The sequence below is a fragment of the Physeter macrocephalus genome, chromosome 1 (genome assembly GCF_002837175.3).
Source record: "Physeter macrocephalus isolate SW-GA chromosome 1, ASM283717v5, whole genome shotgun sequence".
NCBI lineage: Eukaryota > Metazoa > Chordata > Mammalia > Artiodactyla > Physeteridae > Physeter > Physeter macrocephalus.
Window position 1 is genome coordinate 79,628,849 of NC_041214.2, and position 24,060 is coordinate 79,652,908.

The window sequence follows — 24,060 nt, forward strand, 5'->3', positions numbered from 1 at the left end:
TCTTTGTGTTTCCTGGACTTGATTGACTATTTCCTTTCCCATATTAGGGGAGTTTTCAACTATAATCTCTTCAAATATTTTCTCAGTCCCTTTCTTTTTCTCTTTTTCTTCTGGGACCCCTATAATTTGAATGTTGGTTTGTTTAATGTTGTCCCAGGGGTCTCTGAGCCTGTCCTCAATTCTTTTCCTTCTTTTTTCTTTATTCTGCTCTGAGGTAGTTATTTCCACTATTTTATCTTCCAGGTCACTTATCCGTTCTTCTGCCTCAGTTATTCTGCTATTGATTCCTTCCAGAGAATTTTTAATTTCATTTATTGTGTTGTTCATCATTGTTTGTTTGCTCTTTAGTTCTTCTAGATCCTTGTTAAACGTTTCTTGTATTTTCTCCAGTCTATTTCCAAGATTTTGCATTATCTTTACTATCATTACTCTAAATTCTTTTTCAGGTAGACTGCCTATTTCCTCTTCTTTTGTTTGGTCTGGTGAGTTTTTACCTTGCTCCTTCATCTCGTGTGTATTTCTCTGTCTTCTCATTTTGCTTAATGTAATGGGTTTGGTGTCTCCTTTCTGCAGGCTGCATGTTCTTAGTTCCCATTGTTTTTTGTGTCTGCCCCCAGTAGTTGAGTTTGGTTCATTGGGTTGTGTAGGCTTCCTGGTGAAGCGGACTGGTGCCTGTGTTCTGGTGGATGAGGCTGGTCTTGTCTTTCTGGTGGGCAGGACCGCGTCTGGTGGTGTGTTTTGGGGTGTCTGTGAACTGAGTATGATTTTAGGCAGCCTTTCTGCTAATGGGTGGGGTTGTGTTCCTGTCTTGCTAGTTGTTTGGCATAGGGTGTCCAGCACTGTAATTGCTGGTTGTTGAGTGGAGCTGGGTCTTAGCATTGAGATGGAGATCTCTGAGACAGCGTTCGTCATTTGGTATTACGTGGGGCCGGAGGTCTGTGGTGGACCAATGTCCTGAACTCGGCTCTCCCACCTCAGAGGCTCAGGCCTGATACCCGGCTGGAGCACCAAGACTCTGTCAGCCACCCGGCTGGTCTTCCTAAGGCTGGGCTGCCTGCAGCAGCCTGACCAATGGAATATTCAAATTGGAAATGTTGCCTTTGCACCGGGTGCTAGAGGAGATCTCCGTCGCTCCATACCAGAAATGAAAAAGGATGGACAGGTCTTCTTATCCATGATGCAAAGTTAAGTTCTGTTCCTCCAGGGAAAATTTCAGGGCACTGCCCCTGCCACCACCAGTGATAGAGATGGATTGGGAAACATTAGAACCACCTCTAAGCTGGGGTTTTTATGAATCTGAAGTGGCTCCTCCACTGTCTCTTTCCCTTTCTGCCAACTGAAGCAGAAGACTCTGAGGCTTTAGAACAGGGCAGTACTCCTCAACATTGTCAAGGTCATCAAAAATGAGGAAAGTGTGAGAAATTGTCACAGCCAAGAGGAGTCTATGGAGACATGAAGACTAAATGTAATGCTTGGCCACCTGCGGCTGCCCGGGTCTGCATCCCCGGCAAGAATTTGCTCCCGGGCCCGAGCTTGTTATTTTAATGTGTATTTTTTTGATTTTCAGTGACATTGAATCCCCAGCCTTCCACTGAGTTGGTCCCCACCCTTTTAGGGAGAAAGCAGGGGAGAAAAGTAGAAGAAAAGAGATTTATGGCTCCCTCCCCATTCATCGCTTTGAAGATGAGAAGCAAATGCAGACACAGAGAGCCCTGGCTTCAAATCCTATCTCTGCAACTTCCTAGCTACTGACTTTGTGCAACCTTCACCTCTCTGAGCCTCATATATTTTCACTGAGGGATAGAGCATTCATACTGTTCTCCACGAGGGTGAGGTAATAGAGATTTATAAGGAAAGAGTCTGGTGTGCAGTCTGGTCAATCTGAAGACAGTAGCTTTTGTTGTCTGTGGGGAACTGAAGCTCAGGATATACAAGTACCTCCTGATGCACAGAGGCAGCGAGGAACTCAGAGCTGGCTCTCCTGTCCAGGGACGGCCCCTGCAGGGACTGCTGCTCATGTTTAGGTCACCGCCTCTTCCCCTTCATTCTTTGCAACCTCCCTGTGGGGTGGTCTTCTAATCACCTCTGGGCAATGGAGGCAGCTATCCCAAGCCAAGAAATTAATCCTGGGGAATTGGGTGACCTTGGGGGAGTGAATTCTGACCGCTATTGTATTTATCTGGTTCTGCGGGAATCCACCTTTCAGAACTTGGCTCGGGATCAGGGTGGACTTCAGGTGGGTTTGTTTGGCAGTGTCTCCCCTTATTCTCTGGAGCAGAATTCAGAACAGGAGCATGCTCTTTCCAGGACAGCCTAGCCAAGCTGGGTCTCTGCCTCAATTCATTATCCTTCCCTGACCCCTCATCTAAATTGGACATGTTCTTTTCTTTTTTTAAAACTAATTAATTAAATTTATTTATTTTTGGCTGCATTGGGTCTTCTTTGCTGCGCACAGGCTTTCTCTAGTTGCGGCGAGTGGGGGCTACTCTTCATTGCAGTGCGCAGGCTTCTCATTGCGGTGGCTTCTCTTGTTGCGGAGCACGGGCTCTAGAGTGCAGGCTCAGTAGTTGTGGCATGCGGGCTCAGTAGTTGGGGCTCGCGGGCTCTAGAGCGCAGGCTCAGTAGTTGTGGTGCACGGGCTTAGTTGCTCCGCGGCATGTGGGATCTTCCCGGACCAGGGCTTGAACCCGTGTCCCCTGCATTGACAGGTGGATTCTTAACCACTGAACCACCAGGGAAACCCTGGACATGTTCTTGTTACACACCTATAGAAGGTTAAGAGCAGCTGATACAGAAGAGGCGGCTGTGGCTCCAAATAAGCTGTCCGCCCACAGCATAAGAGAGAACCCACGGCACTCTTCTACTACTGCTTTGATTTATGGTGGGGGGCGCTACTCTTCAGGTTATTTGAACACCAGATGAGTAGGCCATCTGGATCCAGGCTCACAGTGAGGCCAGAAAACCCTACCACTCTCAGCTCAGAGCGTGGGTGCGTCTGACTGGGCTGAGAAGTATTTCTCCTGAAATCAAGGTTGGGTGCCTAGGCCCCGGTGCTATCAGCCTACCCTGGTTTTGCTCTGGAAATACCTCATTGATTTCCCGTTTTCTTACCTGGGCACATTCCACTTGCAAGAGACCTAAGGGTCGAGCTGGGAGGTGGAGTGAGTTTGGCTTATTTTCTAAGCTGAAGGAAAATTCAGAAAAAAAGTCAGCAGGCTTTCTTGTGAGAATATGGGTCTACTGACTTTTTCTGTGTCGGGCAGCAAGCCAGCCCTCTACTCTGGCTGTGAGAGCAGAACTTCTCCAGGCGTTTGTCTGCAGAAGGCTCTCAGGTGTATCCATGCTTGGAGAGAACTGAACAATTTTGTGTTTTCATTTTGATGATCATTGAGCAATGATTCTTATACCAGTTATAATTCACATCAGTTCATAGTTGAATGACCCTTTAGTAGAAGAAACCATTGGTGTCTTAAGTAAAGGTTTGTCAAACAGCAAGCATTTCTTTTTCCTCTTTCAAATGGAAGGGTGCTTGATAAAGCACAAGCTTCATTTCCTGTGGCTTTACAAAAGTGGTGAACTCATGCCACTGTCTTGGAGCTTTAAAGCTCCTTTTCATCTCTTATTTCCCTTGTGTTTCCACCACAACCCTGTGAAGTCAGGATTATTAAGCCCCTTTGATCATGAGGAAACAGTGGCTCAGGAAGGATGAGTGACTTCCAAGGATATGCAGTGATTTGGCTGGAGGGCTGGGGGACTTTACATCTGTGTTACGGTTTCGGGCTTTTCCATGAGTTCAGCCTTCCCAGTAACACCCCCTTGTCTCTGACTCCTTTGAGAGTCCCAGATTCTGGTTCCCATTGCTGTGGGGCAGTGTTTGAAATGGTTAATAGTGAAAGAGGCTGATACCAGTTTTGTTGAGATGGACATCAAGGTCCCATGCTTAACCAGACAAATATTGAGTCATACACTCCGGGAAAGTTGATCTCCTCTTCTCAGAAACGAAGACTTCCTCCATCCACAGCAGATAAGCCATGACCAGCCTCCGGTCCCTCCTCCTCGATTCCTGGAAGGTTCAGGTTTACCAGGCACCATTTAATAAGCACCTACTATGTTCTGGGCATGGCAGGATCCTTTTTTCTAACCCTTACAGCAATCCTGTGAGGTAGGTGGCCTTGCACACATTTTACAGATAAGGAAACTGACTCCCAGAGCACTCATGTTATTTGCCTAAGGTCATACGGTGATGACAAATTAAGCTGGGATACAAATCTAGATTTGTCTGACTTCAAGGCTGGGTTCACAGGAAATTTAGCACCACTCTTCCAAATGAGGCCTTGTGTGGGGTCTTCCTCATCTCAGTCCTGGTCCTCATCTCATCAGTGCGTGGGGTGGAGGAGTAGAGGAGGGGGGCTGCACCTAGGTTTTCTTGGCCTCTGGGCCCTGAGTCATATCTGAGTTGAGGTCCTGGCTCTGTCTCTTAACAGTGGGGTGATTGTAGGAAAATCCCACAACCTCTCTGAGCCTGTTTCCTCATTTGTAAAATAAGTTCGGCAATCGTAGTGTTATTCTGAACACTAAACGGGTGCTTGGCACAGTGCCTGGACCTAGCAGTTGCATAAGAAGAAGTGGCTCTTACTTGTTTGTTGGTCACGTACTTTCAGGGAGTGGAGAAGGGGGTTGCGGGATGGCCAAGGCTGCTGAACTCACACAGCCTCCCACCGGCTCCACAGCACCCTTCTCTGCTCTGGAACTTTTGATCTGCTCTCCACTACGCCCCTGGTGAAGGCCAGGCTCTCCCACCTGATACTCACGGTGCCGCAGAGTGAGCCTGAGGCTCCCTCTCAGCTTCACCTCCCGATGCTTGGCTTTGCGTACCTGCTTGGGCTGACTTGACCCTCTCTGTGCCCCAGTGCCCAGAGAGGCCATTTCCCTCCCATCTCACAGGTCTTTCCCATCTACAAGGCTTCTTTGATCCCAGGCTGGGATCAGGCCCCTCCTCCTAGGCTAAGATTCTTGAACAACTTCTTTTCAAGAAGAAAACATTCACTTATTTGGCAAAGTAAGCTGAGCCACAGGCCCTGACTCAGGTCCTGGGAACACAGAGGTAACTACATGGTTCAGGTGCCCACTGTCTAGTGGGGGGAACAGACAAAGTAAGTAGTGCATTAGGTATTTGGTCCTTGTCTGATTTCTTGTGGTATTTAAGACGATTAGCATCTCGAGGGCAGAGGGGGAGTACCAGTTACCCCCGGGCCCGCTGTTCTGAGCTCACAGTTACCAATGTCTTGGTTGAATTGATTGATCTGAACAGATGTGGTCAAAGGTAAGCTCACAGTTCTGGCACGCTCAGGCCAGCACTGGTGGGGGGCTTAGAGGAGGGTGGGGAGCCCAGGGGCAGCCTTCTCCCATCTGTGGCCCTCCCTTCTCCCCCTCCATCCTCCTAAGTCACATTCTGTGATGGAGTCAGCATGCAGGGTTTGGCACTTTTTTTTGACAATTTGCTATTGGCTTCTAAGGAGGGAAGCACACTGGCTTTAGAGCCAGACATTCCTGGGCAAGTCATATGACCTCCTCCAGCCTCAGTTTCCTCTTGTATAAGACGTTGAAACAATAGACTCGACATTCATATGCGAGTTCTCTGGAGATCTTTGAAAATTCTCCAAATTGTCTTCATCATTCTTACCAAGTTCTCATTTATTGACAACGGCCCTAAGGTGAGGCATTTTGCTGTCATTTGACAGATGAAGACATGAGGCGCATGCTACAAGAGCACATAATTTCCCCTATTTATGCAGTCATGCACAATTGAGCTATGTTAAGTGACTTCTGTCCTGTATTGATTTCATGAATATAGAGCTGTAGGCGTTTGTAAGTCTATTAAAATAAATTCATCATTGGGTATAAACTTTTCTGAACATGGACTAGCACTCTGGTTTCTTTGGGAGCTGTAGCTCACAAGCAAGCGGTTATTTCTATCACGTCCTGATACATGAAGGGCACGGAACTCCCTGTGCCCTGGGTCATGGCCTGGGAGCGAGCTCTCTCGCAGACTAAGGGACGGGCCCCTGCCACCTTGCTATTGCACATACCTCACTCCTGAGCAAAATCAGGAGACCTTTGGGGTTGTTCTCAAATAGTCAAAATCCCAAATGTTGACTCTGTAAATGCCAAAGGTCAACTGTGAGGACAACAACCGTCCAGGGCTGCTGAAGGATTTGGTGAGATGATATGGCACGTGTCTAGCGCTCTAAGTGTGCCCTGGGCTTGGAACTGCAGCACTGTTGCTTTCCCTTTCCCTGAAACCATTTGCTTCTAGAGGCGTTAGTGGGCTCTGCCATGGCTGAGAGTCGTCAAACAAGATGAACCTCTGAGCACAGGCATTGGGCGCACGGTCCTTATATTCAGACAGCTCTGGATTTAAGCCTTGCCGCTGTCACTCACTACCAGAAGCCCTTTAACCTCTTTAAGATTCAGCTTCCTTATCTATGAAATGGAAAGGATAGCAGTGCCAACCTCAGAGGACAGTGAAGGGAGGGAGGTTTAGGGGTGGGATTAAGCAGTGAGTGCTGAGATCTGGCCTCTAAAGAAAAAGATCCAAATTTTCCACCTGCCAACATAGGTGCACATATCAAGTGGTCTTTCTGTATGGGAGGTGGGCAGGGAGGCGGATGTGAAAAACCCCAGAAAACCAGCCCTTGCCTTCTAGAAGGGAATGACTGTGGGGCAAAAGCGGACTGGAGTGTATAATCTCTAGGTCCATCCATGTTGCTGCAAATGGTAATAGTTCATTCTTTTTTTACGGGTGAGTAATATTCCATTGTGTGTGTGTGTGTGTGTGTGTGTGTGTGTATGTATACCACATCTTCTTTATCCATTCATCTGTTGATGGACACATAGGCTGCTTCCATGTTTTGGCTATTGTAAATAGTGCTGCTATGAACATTGGGGTGCATGTAGCTTTTAAAAAAATTTATTTATTTTTATACAGCAGGTTCTTATTAGTTATCTATCTTATACATATTAGTGTATATATGTCAATCCCAGTCTCCCAATTCATTGTCCCCTCCCCACCCCGGCTTTCCCCACCTTGGTGTCCATACGTTTGTTCTCTACATCTGTGTCTCTATTTCTGCCTTGCAAACTGGTTCATCTGTACCATTTTTCTAGATTCCACATATATGTGTTAATATACGATATTTGTTTTTCTCTTTCTGACTTACTTCACCCTGTATGACAGTCTATAGGTCCATCCACGTCTCTACAAATGACCCAATTTCCTTCCTTTTTATGGCTGAGTAATATTCCATTGTATATATGTACCACATCTTCTTTATCCATTCATCTGTTGATGGACACATAGGTTGCTTCCATGTCTTGGCTATTGTAAATAGTGCTGCTATGAATATTGGGGTGCATGTATCTTTTTGAATTATAGTTTTGTCTGGATATATGTCCAAGAGTGGGATTGTTGGATCATGTGGTAACTCTATTTTTAGTTTTTACCATTTTCAGTAGAGGCTGCACCAATTTACATTCCTACCAACAGTGTAGGAGGGTTCCCTTTTCTCCACACCCTCTTCAGCATTTATTATTTGTTGACTTTTTGATGATGGCCATTCTGACTGGTATGAGGTGATATCTCATTGCAGTTTTGATTTGCGTTTCTCTAATAATTAGCAATGTTGAGCATTTTATCATGTGCCTGTTGCCCACCTGTATATCTTCTTTGGAGAAATGTCTATTTAGGTCTTCTGCCCATTTTTTGACTGGGTTGTTTGTTTTGTTATTGAGTTGTATGAGTTGCTTACATATTTTGGAAATTAAGCCCTTGTTGGTCGCATCATTTGCAAATATTCTCTCCCATTCTGTAGGTTGTCTTTTTGCTTTGTTTGTGGTTTCCTTTGCTGTGCAAAAGCTTATAAGTTTGATTAGGTCCCATTTGTTTATTTTTGCTTTTATTTCTATTGCCTTGGGAGACTGACCTAAAAAAACAATGCTAAGATTTATGTCAGAGAATGTTTTGCCTATGTTCTCTTCTAAAAGTTTTAAGGTGTTATGCCTTATATTTATGCCTTTAAACCATTTTGAGTTTATTTTTGTGTACTGTTTGAGGGTGTGTTCTAACTTCATTGATTTATGTGAGGCTGTCCAGCTTTCCCAATACCACTTGCTGAAGAGACTGTCTTTGCCCCATTATATATTCTTGCCTTCTTTGTCAAAGATTCATTGACCCTAAGTGTGTAGGTTTATTTATGGGCTCTCTATTCTGTTCCATTGATCCATAGGTCTGTTTTCATGCCAGTACTGTGCTGTTTTTATTACTGTAGCTTTGTAGTATTGTCTGAAGTCTGGAAGGTTTGTGCCTCCAACTCTGTTCTTTTTCCTCAGGATTGCTTTGGCAATTCTAGGTCTTTTGTGGTTCCATATAAGTTTTATGGTTATTTATTCTAGTTGTGTGAAAAATGTCATGGGTAAGGCATCTATATTTTTAAAATGCTTCCTAAGTGCTGTTAATGCTCAGGCAAGATGGAGAAGCACTGTTTTAAGTGGTTTCCTTCACCCACGCTGAACTTCATGGCTATGGGACTAGGGGTGTGGAGCACCTCTGAGGACAGACTTGATCAAACTCTTTCTCTTCTATATTCTCTTCCCTTTTCTCTTTGCATGTGGCCTATTTGGCCTTGGACTGGTTCTAGGAAAGAGATCAATTTGCTAAGGTGAGAGGGGTAAACTGTTGTCACCTTGGTGACCTTAAGGAGAGGCCAATCACTTCAATAATACTGGTATTTAGGAAATGTTAAGGAACTCTGGCCCTGACTTCCTCCTGCCCAACAGGTAAAACTACATGGAAGGAAATAACAGCCCCTGACACAATACCCAGCTGAGGAGCTTCTGGAGGAAAAAATGTTTAAGACAACATTAGCAGACATCATTGTTCTCACTAAAGATAGTTAAACTGGGGTTTGAAGAGAGAGATGTAGCTCATCAGACTCTTGTTACCAAGATTTTAGAGAAAATTTAGTCTTTGGTCTTTCAATAGAACTCTTTTCTCTCCTGCGTTGTTGCCATTTGGTCCTCCTTTGCTCTTCAGCACATGAGAATTCTGGGTAGCTAATTACCCTGCCCAGCTATCACACTGCTGCTATTCTGTCCCCAGGGAGGATCTTTCTGATGTGACTGCTGCTTTGCATTCAACTGCTGAGAGCTGAGATGATGGGGAGGGAGGCTTGTGTCTGTTTGATTTGGCAGTCACTAAAATTCTGGTTTTACATTTCTGTTCTCCTGATTTTTAAGCACTTAGGAGCCAGATTTTTCCGGATAAACTTAAGAGTGCCTTAATTTTGCCCAGTTGGATGCAGATGGGGGTAGGTTTTTTGTTTTTTGTTTTTTGTTTTTTTTTTAAAGCATCCTTCCATATCTAGCCAACCAGTAGAACCTGTTTTTTAGGAGGCCAGCTGGGATCAGAAAGTTCTAATTTTATTGGGGTAAGTTTCAGGCCATGGACAAACCAGAATTCCTTGCTCAGGGTTTCCAGAGACCCACCAGACACTTTCAGGATTTCAGAAAGCCAGACAGGAGAAGCACATTTATCCCAACAAACCTGCACAGGCCAAGGAAATCATCAAGTTTCTTTGTATTAAGGCTGAACTTGTATCACCTGATTGTGATAACAATGACAATCTCATGCTGGTCAGAACCTCTTATTGGCAGCAACATCCTTGTCCATTTGATAACAAACGAGAACTCAGATTATTAGTTAAATTTGGCTGACAACACTTTCAAACCTTGGGGATCATAGCAGGGGGAAACAAATACAAGATGTATTAGATGTGGAAGAATTTAGGAACCCGTGGCTTTGGCTAAATTAAGGGGCACGTCTGTTATTTCACTGTGCTAACATCATTCTGGGATGAAGAGAGAACTGTGTGGATGGTGAAAAATCTATACTGAAAATTCTGATAAATTCTCAGAATTCTACTTAGACCAGTAGAAATAAAGTCTCTACTTGGTAGCTCATTTAGTTATAGTAAACAAATAGACTCACAACAAATAAACTCACTTCTTACCTTGCCCAGAAGTGACACATGTTATTTTTGCTCACATTTTATTGCTGATAACTAGTCAAACAGTCCCAGTTCCGCTTAGATGCAGGGTGTGTGTGTATGCACACTTGCTGAAAAATATAATCCCCGGCTGGGCCACCACTTTAAGCAACAACTCTATATGGCAGATAGCACATCTTCTGTCAGGTGGCCAGTGTTTCCTCACTGACATGAGGAAACAGGAAGAGGAGTCATTGCAGAATTAAGTGGCAACTCAGGTGACACAAATTAAGAGTTCGTGATCATAAAGAAATAGGAACCTATTACAGGGAAGTTTTTGGAGGCCCGACACACAGACTGCTTCTTGGAGGTATTATGGTTAGCCAAGGGCAATATGGTGTCAAGGTTTCTAGTCTAGGGACAGAAAGTTTGGGTCCTAAAGTACAGATGAGGGTGAAGTTTGCACACTGAGAGTTTAAGGAGGTGGGGATCGGGGCAAAGTATGGGTTGGCTAAAAAGTTCGTTCAGGTTTTTCCATAACATCTTATATATATAAAGCGATGTCACCAGAAGGTCCAAGATGGTCACTGGCAACTCTAGTTGACCTGGTAAAGCAGAGAGGCACTCAGGGGCCATTTCAGGGGCCCTGAGTAGAGAGATATATGTTGGATAGCCGGACCAGGCTTGCAAATTAGAACAGTCTGGCTTGCATCCCAGTTTTGACCATTTGTAATATCTTAAGCATATGGCTTAAACTCTCTGAGCCTCAGTTTCTTCACTCATAAAAGAGGATCATTAATACCCCACCCCACTGGGTGGTGGTAAGAATTAAATTTGGTAACATAAAATGCTAGCGCCCAGTAAGAGCTCAGTAAACGGGATCCTGGGCCTTCCTCACCTGAAATGTTGCAATAGCCTCTCGAAAGGTCTTTCTTTCTTTAACCTTCCCCAACCTACCAACTACCACAGTTGATTCTCAGTGTAGCAGCCAGAATGATCCCTTTCAAACATAAGTCAGCCAAATCTTATTTAGAGTGAGGGCTAGAGTTCTCACACCAGTCGAAGACCCTCCGTGATCTGTCCTTACTACTTCTCTGTCCCCCTCTTACGCTGCTCTCCTGCTCACCCTCTCTCCTCCAGGCCTCCGTCCTGTTCTTCAAACAGGTCAGGCATGCCTCTGCCTAGGGATTTTGCTGTTCCCTCCACGTGGAACTCTCTTCCCTCAAAACTCTGCATGAGCACTCCTTCACCTCCCTCTAATGTTTGCTCAAATGCCTTCTCAGTGAGGCTTCCTCTGAATATCTGATTTAAAATGCATACCCCTGGCCCTGCTGTCCCTCTTCATCTTCCCTGCTTTAATTTTCTGGGTAGCAATTATCCCCTTACAAACACTACATATGTGTTTATTTTGTTTTCCTCTTCGCTTACGCTCTCACTGGAAGGCATATTCTGGGGGGTTAGATTTCTGGCTGGTTTCTGCACCGTCGAAACTTTTTCTGCATCTCCACTTTGGCTCACCGTAGAAAATAAGCATTTGCTGGATGAATGAACCTATTATGAGTATCGGAGTATGTTGTTCTTATAAGCTCTGGGGCCACTGCAACACGGAGGCCTCCCTGTTCATTTCCCCACCCCAAACTTCCTTAGGTGACCAAGGCTTAGCTCCTCTTAGATATAAAAACATTGGGAGAACCACTGAACTTGAAACCACTGAATCTCAAGAAGCCTTGAAATCAAACACTAAGTTCACAGGAAACAAAGCAAAGGGGAGTAAGTTAATACCATGAGGAAGTAGTCAGTCAGATTCAGAACCTGGCACATTCCATAGGACAAATGACTTAGTTTTTTTCAACAAATTTAATATCATGAAAAAGAAAAAATAAGGGAGTGGGGAATTGTTCTAGATTAAAAGAGAGTTGAGAGTGGCATATCATCCAAACAAAATGTGCCTACCTTGTTTGGATCCTCATTCAAGGAATTTAGTGTAAAAGACATTTTTGAGAGAATTGGTAAAAATTTGCAAGTGGAGTGGATATTGTGTGATAATGGCATCGTGGTCATGTATGTGGGTGCATGTGTTTGTGTGTATGTGTTCTCAGGTGTTCTCTGGCAGAACCCAACATGTGGGAGGTGGGGGGGGTACTATTATAGAGAATTCAGCTCTGCAGAAAATGATTTTGAGGGCCTGTGTTCTCAGTTTTCCCAAGGATGGTACATAGCTAATACTATTCTAGATGCCAGGGAGGTAAGTTAATTCATTACATAAATGGATGTCTTAGGACATTAAGGCTTAATTTTCTCATGGCACCCCAGTCTGGAAGAGCTGGTGGGGGGGAACTGACATGAAGTCTGGTGTTTGCTTTAAATTATTCCAAGAAAGAAAGGGGGATGCGGGATCAATGAAACAAGATTAGCAAAATGTTGATACTATTTGGAGCTGGGTTATGAAAACATGGAGGTTCATCATGCTATTCTCTGTACCTTTTCGTTTTTTAATTTTTAAAAAAATTTTTCGCTGTGTTGGGTCTTCGTTGCTGCACGTGGGCTTTCTCTAGTTGCGGCGAGCAGGGGCTACTCTGTTGCGGTGCGCGGGCTTCTCACTGTGGTGGCTTCTCTTGTTGCGGAGCACAGGCTCTAGGCGCGTGGGCTTCAGTAGTTGTGGCACGCGGGCTCAGTAGTTGTGGCTCGCGGGCTCTAGAGCGCAGGCTCAGTAGTTGTGGCGCACGGGCTTAGTTGCTCCGTGGCATGCGGGATCTTCCCAGACCAGGGCTCGAACCCATGTCCCCTGCGTTGGCAGGCGGATTCCCAACCACTGTGCCACCAGCAAAGCCCTCTGTACCTTTTTGTATGTGTAAAAACGTCCATAATACAAATGTCATTTTTTCCCCAAGATTAGGAGGAGGTGAAACAGTTCTTTCTGAGGAGGAAAGAGGCCTATTTTCTTTTCTCTCTACGTCTCTGTGGGGTGTGGAGGAGAGAGGTGGTTTATTGCTTGGGAGGAGCATGGTGTTTATTCAGCCCTCCTTATGGGCCCTTTTTTGTTCCTTCCTCCTCGGCTTACCCCTGACTGTTGGAGTGGAGCAGAGTGGTCTTAGTTGGTAAGACTGGGGGGATGCCTGCTGGGGCTGGGGCTTCTACTGCTTGTACTGGGGAGTGGGCGTCATACAGAAGGGGAGCTGATGGGGTGTAAAGTGCCTGCTTTCCGCCAGGCACCTGTCAAATTGGAAGGCAAAAATCGCTACAAGTACGTGTCCACTAAAGGTGCAAGGTTGAAGACAAAGCACAAGCCTTTGTGGTTTTCCTTTGCCCCGTGGCTCCCTTAGTCCTGAGTCCAGAGCTCTCCCTACCTGTCCTGAGTGGCTGGCTCTGTTCCAGGACCAAGGAGCAGCTGCCCTGTCTGCGGTGGGGACTCAACATCCCGCACAGAAAAAGTTCTGTTCTCCACATTTTTCGATAACCTCAGGGAAATGTACTCGGCCGTTTCAGTCTTCTCCATCAGTGCCTGCCTGGCTGGGAAAAGATCTAATCTCTGTTAAGAGACCTTTTTTTTTTTTGCAGCCTGGGTCTGGAACAGCTGGGCAGGCAGGAATCAAGGCCCCTTTATCTTCAGGGCACTGATCCGGCAGGATTTCCCCCGCCCTCCCATTAGCCTAGCAGCGGGGCTGGTCCTCAGGTAAACACTTGTCAACACAGCCACTCAGGCACCTGGCAAAGCCTCTCGTGGTTTCCTTTCACTCCCTCCTCAGATTCACCAACTACGGATTGGTTTCCGCTGCTTATCTGACTTTTTCTGTCCTTTTGAGTAAAACTGGGACTTGTCAGAAATGTTTTGATACAAGTACTAATGTTTTGACCTACGCTGGCTCCCACTGGTAGGTGGCCAGGAGCTGGGAGGCTGTTTCCGACAGCAGCCTGGACCAGCTCTGCTGGAAGCCCTGGGAGGTGAGCCGGCGGCACCCACCTCAAGCACTATTGTTGCCGCAGGGATTGAATGAGTTTTACCCAATTACAGGAACTTTACCGTTTGTAAAATGCTCAGCACGTGGTAAAAGTACAATAATTCTTAGCCAGAACAAAGTGATAAAGTCTATCAGTAAATTGTCAGCACAACCCTGCAGAGGCAAATTTTAAAGTATTATTATCCATACTTCACAGATGAAGACACAGGCTCACAGAAGTTGACCAAACGGGTCTAACATCATGCAACTGACAGATAGAAAAGCCAGGATTTGACTCTGGGCTTTTGAGATGCCAGAGCCTGAGGTCTTTCTCCAAAGCTTGAGCTTCTCAAACTATTGTTGGTAAAGGACTGGGTTTCTTCCCCAACCTCTCACACATCAATAATTTTAAAAATACAATAAAAGGGAGTTATTAGAATAATGAAATGAAAAAGACATTTAAAATACAAGCTATATTTTTAAAGTTATTAGACTTCTCAGGCATAAAATTACTCTTTCAAATTACTATAAAAGTTGATTACACTCAAGTTCTATACTTTTCCCATCCTGGATCTAGATAAAGCTTTCTCAGACTAGCACTTCTGATTGCGTCAGAATCACTTGGGGGTGCTTGCTAAATGCGGGTTTCTGAGCCCCATCCCAGACCACTTGGAACAGAATGACTGAGGTAGAATTCAGGAATCTGCATTTTAACAAGAAATTTTAATAATGTGCCCTACCTCCGATCATCATTGTTCTCTGCAATGCTGCCTCCCCTCTACAGATTATAGAGGATAGTCTAAATAGTGAAGTGAACACAGTGTTTTATTCTACTGTCTCCCAACCCCAGCCCTACTATTTTGCTTTTGTTTTTAATTATTAGGGACTTCCTTTCTGTAGAAACTCAGCAACAGAAAATGCTTCCGAACTCATTTTAGTGCACGTCAACAAATGTGTTTTGATTGAAAACTACAGGCTGAGTAGAGGGGGAACAGATCACTTGCTTTCCACATCCAGTAGAAAGCGAGTGTCGCTAGAACAAAGTCCAGAACCTGGGGCACTTCAGTGTGTAGAGGTAGGGCAGATGAGGAGGAGCCAGCATCAGAGACAGCTGAGGAGGAGTGACCAGTGAGTGGAGAAAAACCAAAAGGGTGTGGGTTTTGGAAGCCAGAAGGGGGAAGTGACCAACTGTGTGAAGTACGGCTGATGGGCTGAATAAGATACTTAGCCCTGACCATTTGATTGGTAGCATGGAGGTCACGGAGGTCTTTGGGGACATGACAAGAGCAGTTTCATCGAGATGAGGGAGGCTTGATGGCGTTGGTTCAAGTGAGAATGGGAAGGAGGGAAATTGGAAACAGTGACTACAGATAGTTCTTTCAAGGAGTTTTACTGTAAAGGGAAGAAAAAGGGCAGGGGAAGTGAAATGAGGTCAAGAGGTTTTGTTGGAGGGACAGGGAAATGGAGTTTATTTAGACCTCATGCAATGGCTAAATATGTGACTTTTGTAATGTCATGTATCTTTTTCAGTTAATTCCTTCAGTAACACTGGAACATTGTCGACGTAAGTTTTTTCTTCACACTCTTTCAAAGGCTCCCTGATCCCAAATGATATTGTCAAGAAGAGTCTGCAAATCACTCTCGTTCCTTACATGGCTTAATTTGAATATATTTGAAAAAAAATGATGCTGCATTTTTTTCATACTTGCTTTATTTTTGGCTAAAGTATTTTTAAAGTAAATTTCATCTTTACTTCAAATGCGTAGGACTTTTTTTCTAACATAACCACATATATAATCATAATATATAATACTATTATTAAACCTAACGAAATTAACAGTGATTTCTTAATATCATATATAATACCCAGTCTATATTCAGATACCCCCATTTCTCCCCAGTGTTGTTCTGTTCATACCAAAGGTCTGCAGACTGCATGTGACTGTTGTGTTTTTTAAGTCATTTGTTTTTTGTGTCCATTGATTTGCTGATGAAACTAGTTCAATTGTTCTATAGAATGTCCTGCTTTCTGGATACATCTGGTAAATTAGGGTGTCTTTTAACTTGTTCTTCTTTCTCTTGTATTTCCGAAAAACTGGAATTGCATATAAAGGCTTGATCACTTACAGATTAAACATTTGGGGCAAGAATTTTTCATTCGTGGTGCTATGTGCTTCATACAGTCTCACTTCAGAAGGCAAAAACTGTCTAGGTGTCCCATTGTTAGTGATGCTGAGGCTGATCTGGGTCAGGTGGTGGCTGCCTCAATCAGGAGAGTTTTTTTTTTTTTTTTAAAGATAGGAGAAATAATAGCATACCTATATGCTGATGAGCATGATCTTTGAGAGAAAGATACCTATTGATGCGGAAGAAAAAAGGGGGATTTTTAAGAATGTCCTTAAGTAGACAAGAGTGTGTAGGATTTATGGAAAAACGTTGGATATTGCAAGTGTTGGATGCAGCCAATTAATTCATAGTAATGAGATCATTTGGGCATAAGTGCAGGTAAGGTGAGTAGCGGTGATACAAAAGCATGCGTGTGGAAGTTCTACTCTGGTAGCTAGCTTCCTTTTTTTCTATGAGTAAGTAGCAAGTTCATCAGGCGAGGGTGAGGATAAGAGGAGTTTTTAGTGGGGAGGAAGTCATAGAGTCCTCCAGGACAGTGGCAGATGAGTCAACTGGAAAAGGAGCATGTCATTGCTGTGGAGCATTAAGGAGCTATTTGCAGTTAGTGATCATGAACTTGAAGTGACATCATTAAGCATCGTTGCATGATTTTCTTTAGCCATGTTCAGCTGCCTGCTTGCAGGTGTGGAGTAGGACAGAGAGTTGGATTTAACCAGGATTGGGGTTTATCCAAACATGTGTGATGATAGAGGTCAGCTGAATGACTGACGGTGGAATTTAAGCTGGATAGGAAGGGAAAGGATGGCAGGGAGGAAGTGAGAGATGGTGGGAAGGTAGTAGGATCAAACACAGAAGATTGTTAGAGTTGGGTACTGGTTGGACTAAGCTGCAGAGATAGGAGTGGTGATTAGAGAAGGATGCCTGAAATCGAGGCATCCCTTGATGAAGGGAGTCTATTTTTTGGAAATGACAAGATCAAAGCTATGACCTTGGGGGTGAGTTGCTGAGGTCACAGTCATTGGAGTTGACTAGAATAATTCTATAAGTGATTGTTAATGCCACCAAGAGTTATGAGAGAAATAGTGTTGGAGAGAATTCTAGTGAGCCAGGAGCTAACTGAGGAAGATTGTCCTGGGTGGAGGAGAAGATACAGCAGCAAGGTGGTCTGCACAGCGTTGCCACAAGGATGAAATGAGTGGGTGCACGTGGAGTTCCCAGCACTGAGCATGGGATGAGCACGGGCTCAGCAAGTGTTACTGGTTTTCATTCTGAGTCTATATGGCTCCAGAGAGCTGAGCTTAAACTGCTGGGTTTATTTTTACAGGGAGGTTGATTTCTTTTCATTTTAAGACCTTTCTAAGAGGCAGAGCTGCTCACATAGCCATGTGCAACCTGGGGAGGTGGTGAATTTCCTGTCACTCAGTGTACTCACCAGACGGAATGAATACCTGCCACAGCAGTGCTGTAAAGGGGACTCCGGCAATTGAAGGTGATGGGTGGGTAGGTGGTGGGAGTGATTCTAACAACTGAAGGATGTGGGGATGGGGAGGAGTGGTGTCCGACCTAGCCTCATTCTTTCGTTCAAACATGACTGAGCACTTCCCAGTTATGGAGCAGAGCCTGGCTTGATGCAGGGGACCAGAAATAAATCTTAAAGGTTGGGACAGACCTGCAAATGAGTAAGTGTCATGTGGTCTGATGAGAGCCAGCACAGGCACAGCGGAGCTGTGATGGTCTCCGTGGGGGTCAAGGAAGGCTTCAGAGTCCAGGGGCACTTGAGCTGGTATAGGAGGCTGAGTGGTCATGGCCCTGTGTGAACAGGGCAGGAAAGGACATTTCAAGCAGAAGGGACTCTATGTGCAGGGCTACAAAGGCATGAAAGAGCATGGGACATTTGGAGTGTCACGAGTGAGTTACTCTGGGCAAATTACTCATCACACCTGTCTCAGTCTCCCATTTGTAAAAATGGGGGTAGTAGTGGTATCCACACAGTAGGGGATGGGGAGGGGTAAATGAAGTGACTTGGATAATTTTTGTCACAGTTCCTATTGCAGTCCCTTTGGGTGTTTTATCTAACTTGATTATTTAAATAATCCCATGAGATGGGCTCTGTTATTATTATTCCCATTTTACAGATAAAGAAGCTGAGTCCTAGGGGGTTGAGTAGCTTGTCCAAGGTCATGTAACTGGGGAAAGGCAGAGTTTGGACTCTTGCCCAGCTCAGTCTAATTCCAGAGTTCTTACTCTTAACCCCTAAGCTATAGTCCGTGCTTTGAACATAGCTAGTATTAAATACTTGGTAGCTGTTATTGTCGTGAGTGCTAAAGTTTCTCCCCCAGAGAGTTGAGGATTCTGTTACCACTTGTGTAGCTGGTTGAAGATCACTACTGCTACTATCTCATGAGCAGCGGTGACTATTTTTGGAAGGCCCTCATCATCTACAACAGATATAGATCAACAGTTATACCACTTGTTTCAACTGGTTGATTTTTGGAAATCAACAGTGGGGAGTGATTTTTAATCTCCTTAGAGGGCAAGTTGTTCCGAGAAGTTGCGATGTGTGGGAGGAAGATACGGGTTTGCTGCACTCCTCTGATGTCTGTGCACTGAACCCAAATAAAAGTCTCATGCCCCAGCAGCTCATGCATTGAGGGAATGGCAGTGAAGCAGCATATACAGGCAAGAGGCGGCATCCAAAGTGCCAATGACTGCCCAAAGTGTTCTCAGTGAGGCTGCTGAGAAAGAGCCCTGTCCATCAATGGTGCCTGAGGTAAGCGTAGACCTCTTAAGGGCTGGCAACACTTCCCTCATTCATTCATTCAACCAACAGCTATTGAGTACCTACCATATGCCAGACATGCATCTAGGCACTGAGGGTAGTAGTGAAGAAAGGCCAACACTTACAGAGTTTACATTTTTGGTAGGAGGAGACAAATGGTAATCCTGCTTGCATAATCACAAACCCCCTGCCTCACAGGAAAGTTACATGACATGAAACGAGGGATAGCTTTCAGAGACATTTTTATTTTGGACTCTACCAGGAGGCTGCTAGGGAGCCAGTAGAAATTAATTTAACTTTTTAAGAAAGTAATCATCCCATAGAATTAAGAGCTCATGACTATGAACCAAGTTATTGTACTTCCAGGAAATAAAACTGAATGAATAATTCAAAGGGAGAAAAGGTTAATAATTAGGCTTCCAGCAATAGGGAAATAATATGCTGCATCCACCAGATAGAATATATACACAATGGTGTGTGAATTTAAGTAGCAACATGAAATAAAATGCTTAAAATATTATAACAAAAAAGTGAAACACAGAATGTTACCTGTACATATTTAGTCACATTGTGACTAAAAGTTATGCATGTCCAAATATCTACAAAAAATGTACCTGGTTGAGACCTGAAAACAGGTGATGAGCAAACTGAGAAGAGAGAAATTCTCATCTTTTCAGTTTGACTTTCTTTATGTTGAGTAATTTAGGCAAAACTGTTGGGGATATTGAATTGGTTATAATATTGCTTCTGTTTTATGTTTTGGTTTTTTGGCCGTGAGGCATGCGGGATCTTAGCTCCCTGACCAGGGATTGAACCTGCACCCCCTGCATTGGAAGGTGAAGTTCCGTCTGACCACGGGACCGCCCGGGAAGTCCCTTAACCGTAGATTTTTCACCATTATAAATCATTTTGAAACTGAAAGCTATTTTTCTTTTTGCACATGCATATTGCTTTATAAAACTCATTCTTTACTTCATGAATCTTCTTCCAGTTTTTGCCACAGCCGTGTAAGGTAGGGAATTATTTTACATATGAGGAAACTGAAATATATAACCTTTTCTCCCTTTGAATTATTTATTCAGTTTTTTTTTTCCTGGAAGTACAATAACTTGGTTCATAGTCATGAGCTCTTAATTCTATGGCAAGATTACTTTCTAGAAAAGTTAAATTAATTTCTACTGCTCTCTTGAAATATACCAACTTCATTACAGTCTGCCTGGCGATGAGTATTAATCATTTTGAAAACTGCTGGTTAATGTTAATTTTACAAACTAGTATCTTAATGTTCAGTGCCTCTTTTGAGTTTCTCTCAAGAGTAATCATAATTTCATATGCTCATTAATTGTATTTTCTGTTTTGTGATTTGTCTGTTCATGTTGATTGCCTGTTCATTTCTAGAGGCTTTTACTGTTTGAACCCTTTGCACACCTTGAGTTTATCTTCCTTTTTACTACAGTATTTTTTATTGATACAAGTTGGAATTTTCATGCAACTGACTATTAAACTTTTCCTTTGTTATTTTTCTACATTCCATCAGAAAGAAGAGAGCTAACAAATATAGAGTTCTATTTTTAGCTTTTAAAAATTATATTTTTATAATTTTTTCCAACTCTAAGAGTAACACATGTACACTTTAGAAATTTTGGAATATATAAAAAAATTATAAAAAATGAAAACCCTCATTACTCCTTATTGTACCATCCAGGGTGGTTTTTTTTTTTTTTTTTTGTCCTTTTTCTCACATGTGAATTCTAAAAAATGTATTTTTTCTGAATTTCAGTTAACATTATACTGATAGAACTTTCATGTATCATTAAATATTCTTTGAAAATAATTTTTTTAAAGTTTGTTTAGAGTTCATTTGGGGATGAACTGAATCCTCTCTTCCCCAGATAGCTGTTTATGTATGCCCAAACCAGGGACTAAACAATCCTTTCTTCCCAGATTGGTCTGTGGTGCTTGCTCATGTTCTTATCTAGTATCGGACTATTTCTAGGCTCTCTGTGCTGTTTATGGACCCAGAGCACTGCACCTGTAATTGGCTTTTGTCTCTCTTTTTCTGAGCCCTTGGGGCTTCCAGGGCCCGCACTGGAGTGTAGCAGACGTCCCTGTCTATCTTGTTAATCTTTAACTCTGCCCCTGCTGGAAAACGACACTTAACTCATCTTTTTTTTTTTTTCTCCTTTGTAGATGCTTTTTGATCATCCTGAGAAAAATGAGCCTTGGCCTCCAGACCCAATAAAGCAAACATTCCTCCCATGGGGAATAGTGCTGGTTCCTGAGGACCTGGAGGGCCTGCAGCCCCAGGGGGATTAGCCAGAAGCAGGTAAGGAACACCTGGAGGCATGGGATATGGAGGCAGCACCGGGGTCCATTTTCTATTTGGGATCGGCACGGCAGAGTGCGCTGGTGTGGAGCCACAGAGGGGCTGAAGGTCTGGCTACAGCTTTGCTGTTTTCTTCTTCTTCTTTTTTTTTTTTAGTCCTTAGTCAATGAGGGGTGGAGATAAGTGATTTGCCTATTTTGCCTATTTCTATAAACTATAAATATAAGATTTAAAGTTATTCTATAATTCAGTCTACCTTTTTAAAGCACCTACTGTGGCCAAGCCCTGCATTTGCTACTGGGCATCCAGTGATGAGTAGTCTAGGGTGGGAGCCCTACTTTGGCTGGGATTTTTCTTTCTGTTGGTTCAGTGTTGGCTTGTTCTCTGTAGGTGATAATGCGAGTTGTTACTTATTCTTCTAGAAGCCTGGTGGGCTCGTAAGTGTTCTTTGATACACAGGGGGTCAGCATGAAAAGCAAGCATTACTAAACACTAGAGGCAAGCAGCAGGGAGCAAGAACAGTGCTGCTGTTCTTGCTGGGAGAACAGGAAAGGGAGGTGGGCTCCACAGGAGGCCAGAAGCAGAAAGGTAATGCTGTCTGGTTGCCAGGCAAATGGACAAGGGGAGAGATTACAGCAGTGCAGAGTCCTAGAGGCTTAAGGCAATCTGGGATGTGATTGGGAAATTAAAAACTTGGACTGATTTCCCAAAGAATCTGGGGAGAAATATTTACTACTCCTTTCCTTCAGTTTGGGCTGCTTAGATGAAACTTCTTCAAGTCCTTGTCTCTCTAGAGCAGCTTGAGAGATGAGAGTGAAGCTCTAAGTGCCTATGAGCAGAAGCTCCAGCCAGCTGGTAGACTTGGAACCTCAACAGAGGGTGGTGGTCAAGAGAATTGGGAGCCCTGACATGAGGTTTCACATGAGTGCCCTGAGGCACTCACGACAGAGCACCGGCCTTGAAGGCTGAGGCTTTCTTAAAGTTGTAAGACTGTGTTATGGTTGAAGGTTTGGGGAATTCTTCTTTCCTGGGAAACTCAACCTTGGAGAGTAGGTGCTGGCAGAAGTCGAACACAAACCCTTCTGAGCCTCAGCCCAGTGAGACAGTGAACCAGGCTCCACCTCCCTAACTCCTATCTTATTTCACTCATACACATAAAAGTTAAGTCCCAACTCCATCATTTCCAAATCACTCATGCAGCTTTGAAAATTATCTATATTTAAAAAACTGTAGTTTCTTCAGTTGTAAATGGAACTAATAAAATTTGCTCATCTCACAGGGTTATACTGGGTCTCATAAACCTATTGCTGTGAAAGCGTTGCCTGACTGGTAAAACAGTGCACATGAGTAGTGTCAGTGCTGATAGTGAGGGTGTTTATTCTGTGACTTTCCAGCAGCTGTGTCGCTAGAGATCCTGATTTCTGAGTCCTAGCTGGTCAACACTGACTATTCACTGTGCTTTTTCACAATGCCTGTTCTTTAGTCCAAAGACCATGGACTTTTAGTCAGACAGACCTGGGTTGAAATCCTGGTTCTAGCACTGATTAGCTATTGACTTTGGAGAAGCCCTGTATCCTTGCTAAGCCTGTTTCCTCATTTTCTCAAGAGGGGTTGTTAATACCTATCCCATAGTGGTATAGTAAAAATTAAATGAGGTAAAGCAGGTAGAGTGCCTACCATATAGTAGGCGCTTCTCAAATGCTACTTTCCCTTCTTTGCTAGTTTTTCCTCAGCTGTCTTAGTGTCCTATGATTAGCTGTGTTGGGTGTCTGGGGAAATTGAACTGCTTAGTTTTCTGATGATGCAACAAGCGCCTCCCCCATTTCATGATCTCATGTTTGAATTCTCCCTCTGTGTACATTTCATCACTTCCAAAACTTTGGTGGCCCAAGGTAAGCACCCATCCTCCCTAGAGTCACTGGTTTCTGAGGTCTTTAGTGGTAGGAAGCACTGTTTGGTGCTTAAATTAGAGTCTCAGTGAGGTGGGATCAAGATGGTGGAGTAGGAGGACCCTGAGCTCACCTCCTCCCACAGACACAGCAAAACTACAACTACATATAGAACAACTTTCTCTGAGAATGACCTGAAGACTAGCAGAATAGCTCTTATACAATTAAGGATATAAAGAAGAAAACACATCAAGGTGGGTAGGAGGGGGCAGAGACACGATCAAGTCAGGACCCACACCTCTGGCAAGTGACCCACAGAGGAAGAGGATATCACAAACTTGGAGGTCCTTCCTAAGAGCAAAGGGTTCAAGCCCCACATTGGGGGCCCCAGCCCTGGGGACCAGCACCAGGAAGATAAGTCCCCTTAACTGGTTTTCAAACTTATGACTGGGCGAGCTGGAGGGCTGTAGGAAACTGAGACTATGCTCTTAAAGAGCTTGTGCACAAACTTACTTGCTCCCAGTCCCAGTGCAGAGGCAGTGGATTGAAAAGCACTTGACATTCTAGCCAGCCAGCCAAGACCACACCAGCACACCCCAGGCTACCCCTCAGCCTGTACGTGGCTCCTCCAACTGTCCTCCATTTGCCGACGTGGCAGCCCCTGGTGCACCCTGGGAGAAGTCCTGGCCCACACCAGGCTGTAACTCTAGCCCCTGCAGTTCCAGCATTTCCCAAGAAGGTGGCCGCTGGTGCATCCTGGGGACAGAGTAATATGTTCCAAATGAAAAACAAGATAAAACCCCAGAAAAAGAACAACAACAATGAAACTGACATAAGTAATTGTAATTTACCTCATACACCATACAGAGTTCAAAGCAAGGGTCATAAATATGCTCACCAAACTCAGGAGAATAGAGGAGTATGGGAACTTCAACAAAGAATTAGAAAATATAAAAAA

The 24,060-nt window shown here is 44.1% G+C and overlaps 1 protein-coding gene across 1 annotated transcript in view; it reads left to right on the forward strand.

The window, feature by feature from the left end:
• ST6GAL1 (ST6 beta-galactoside alpha-2,6-sialyltransferase 1) overlaps window positions 1-24,060 on the forward strand; it is a 145,738-nt gene that overhangs the window by 81,770 nt on the left and 39,908 nt on the right. Inside the window, exon 4 of the mRNA XM_024124376.3 lies at window positions 21,078-21,213. The gene's annotated coding sequence lies outside the window, so the exon portion shown is untranslated. The remainder of the gene's footprint in view (window positions 1-21,077; window positions 21,214-24,060) is intronic.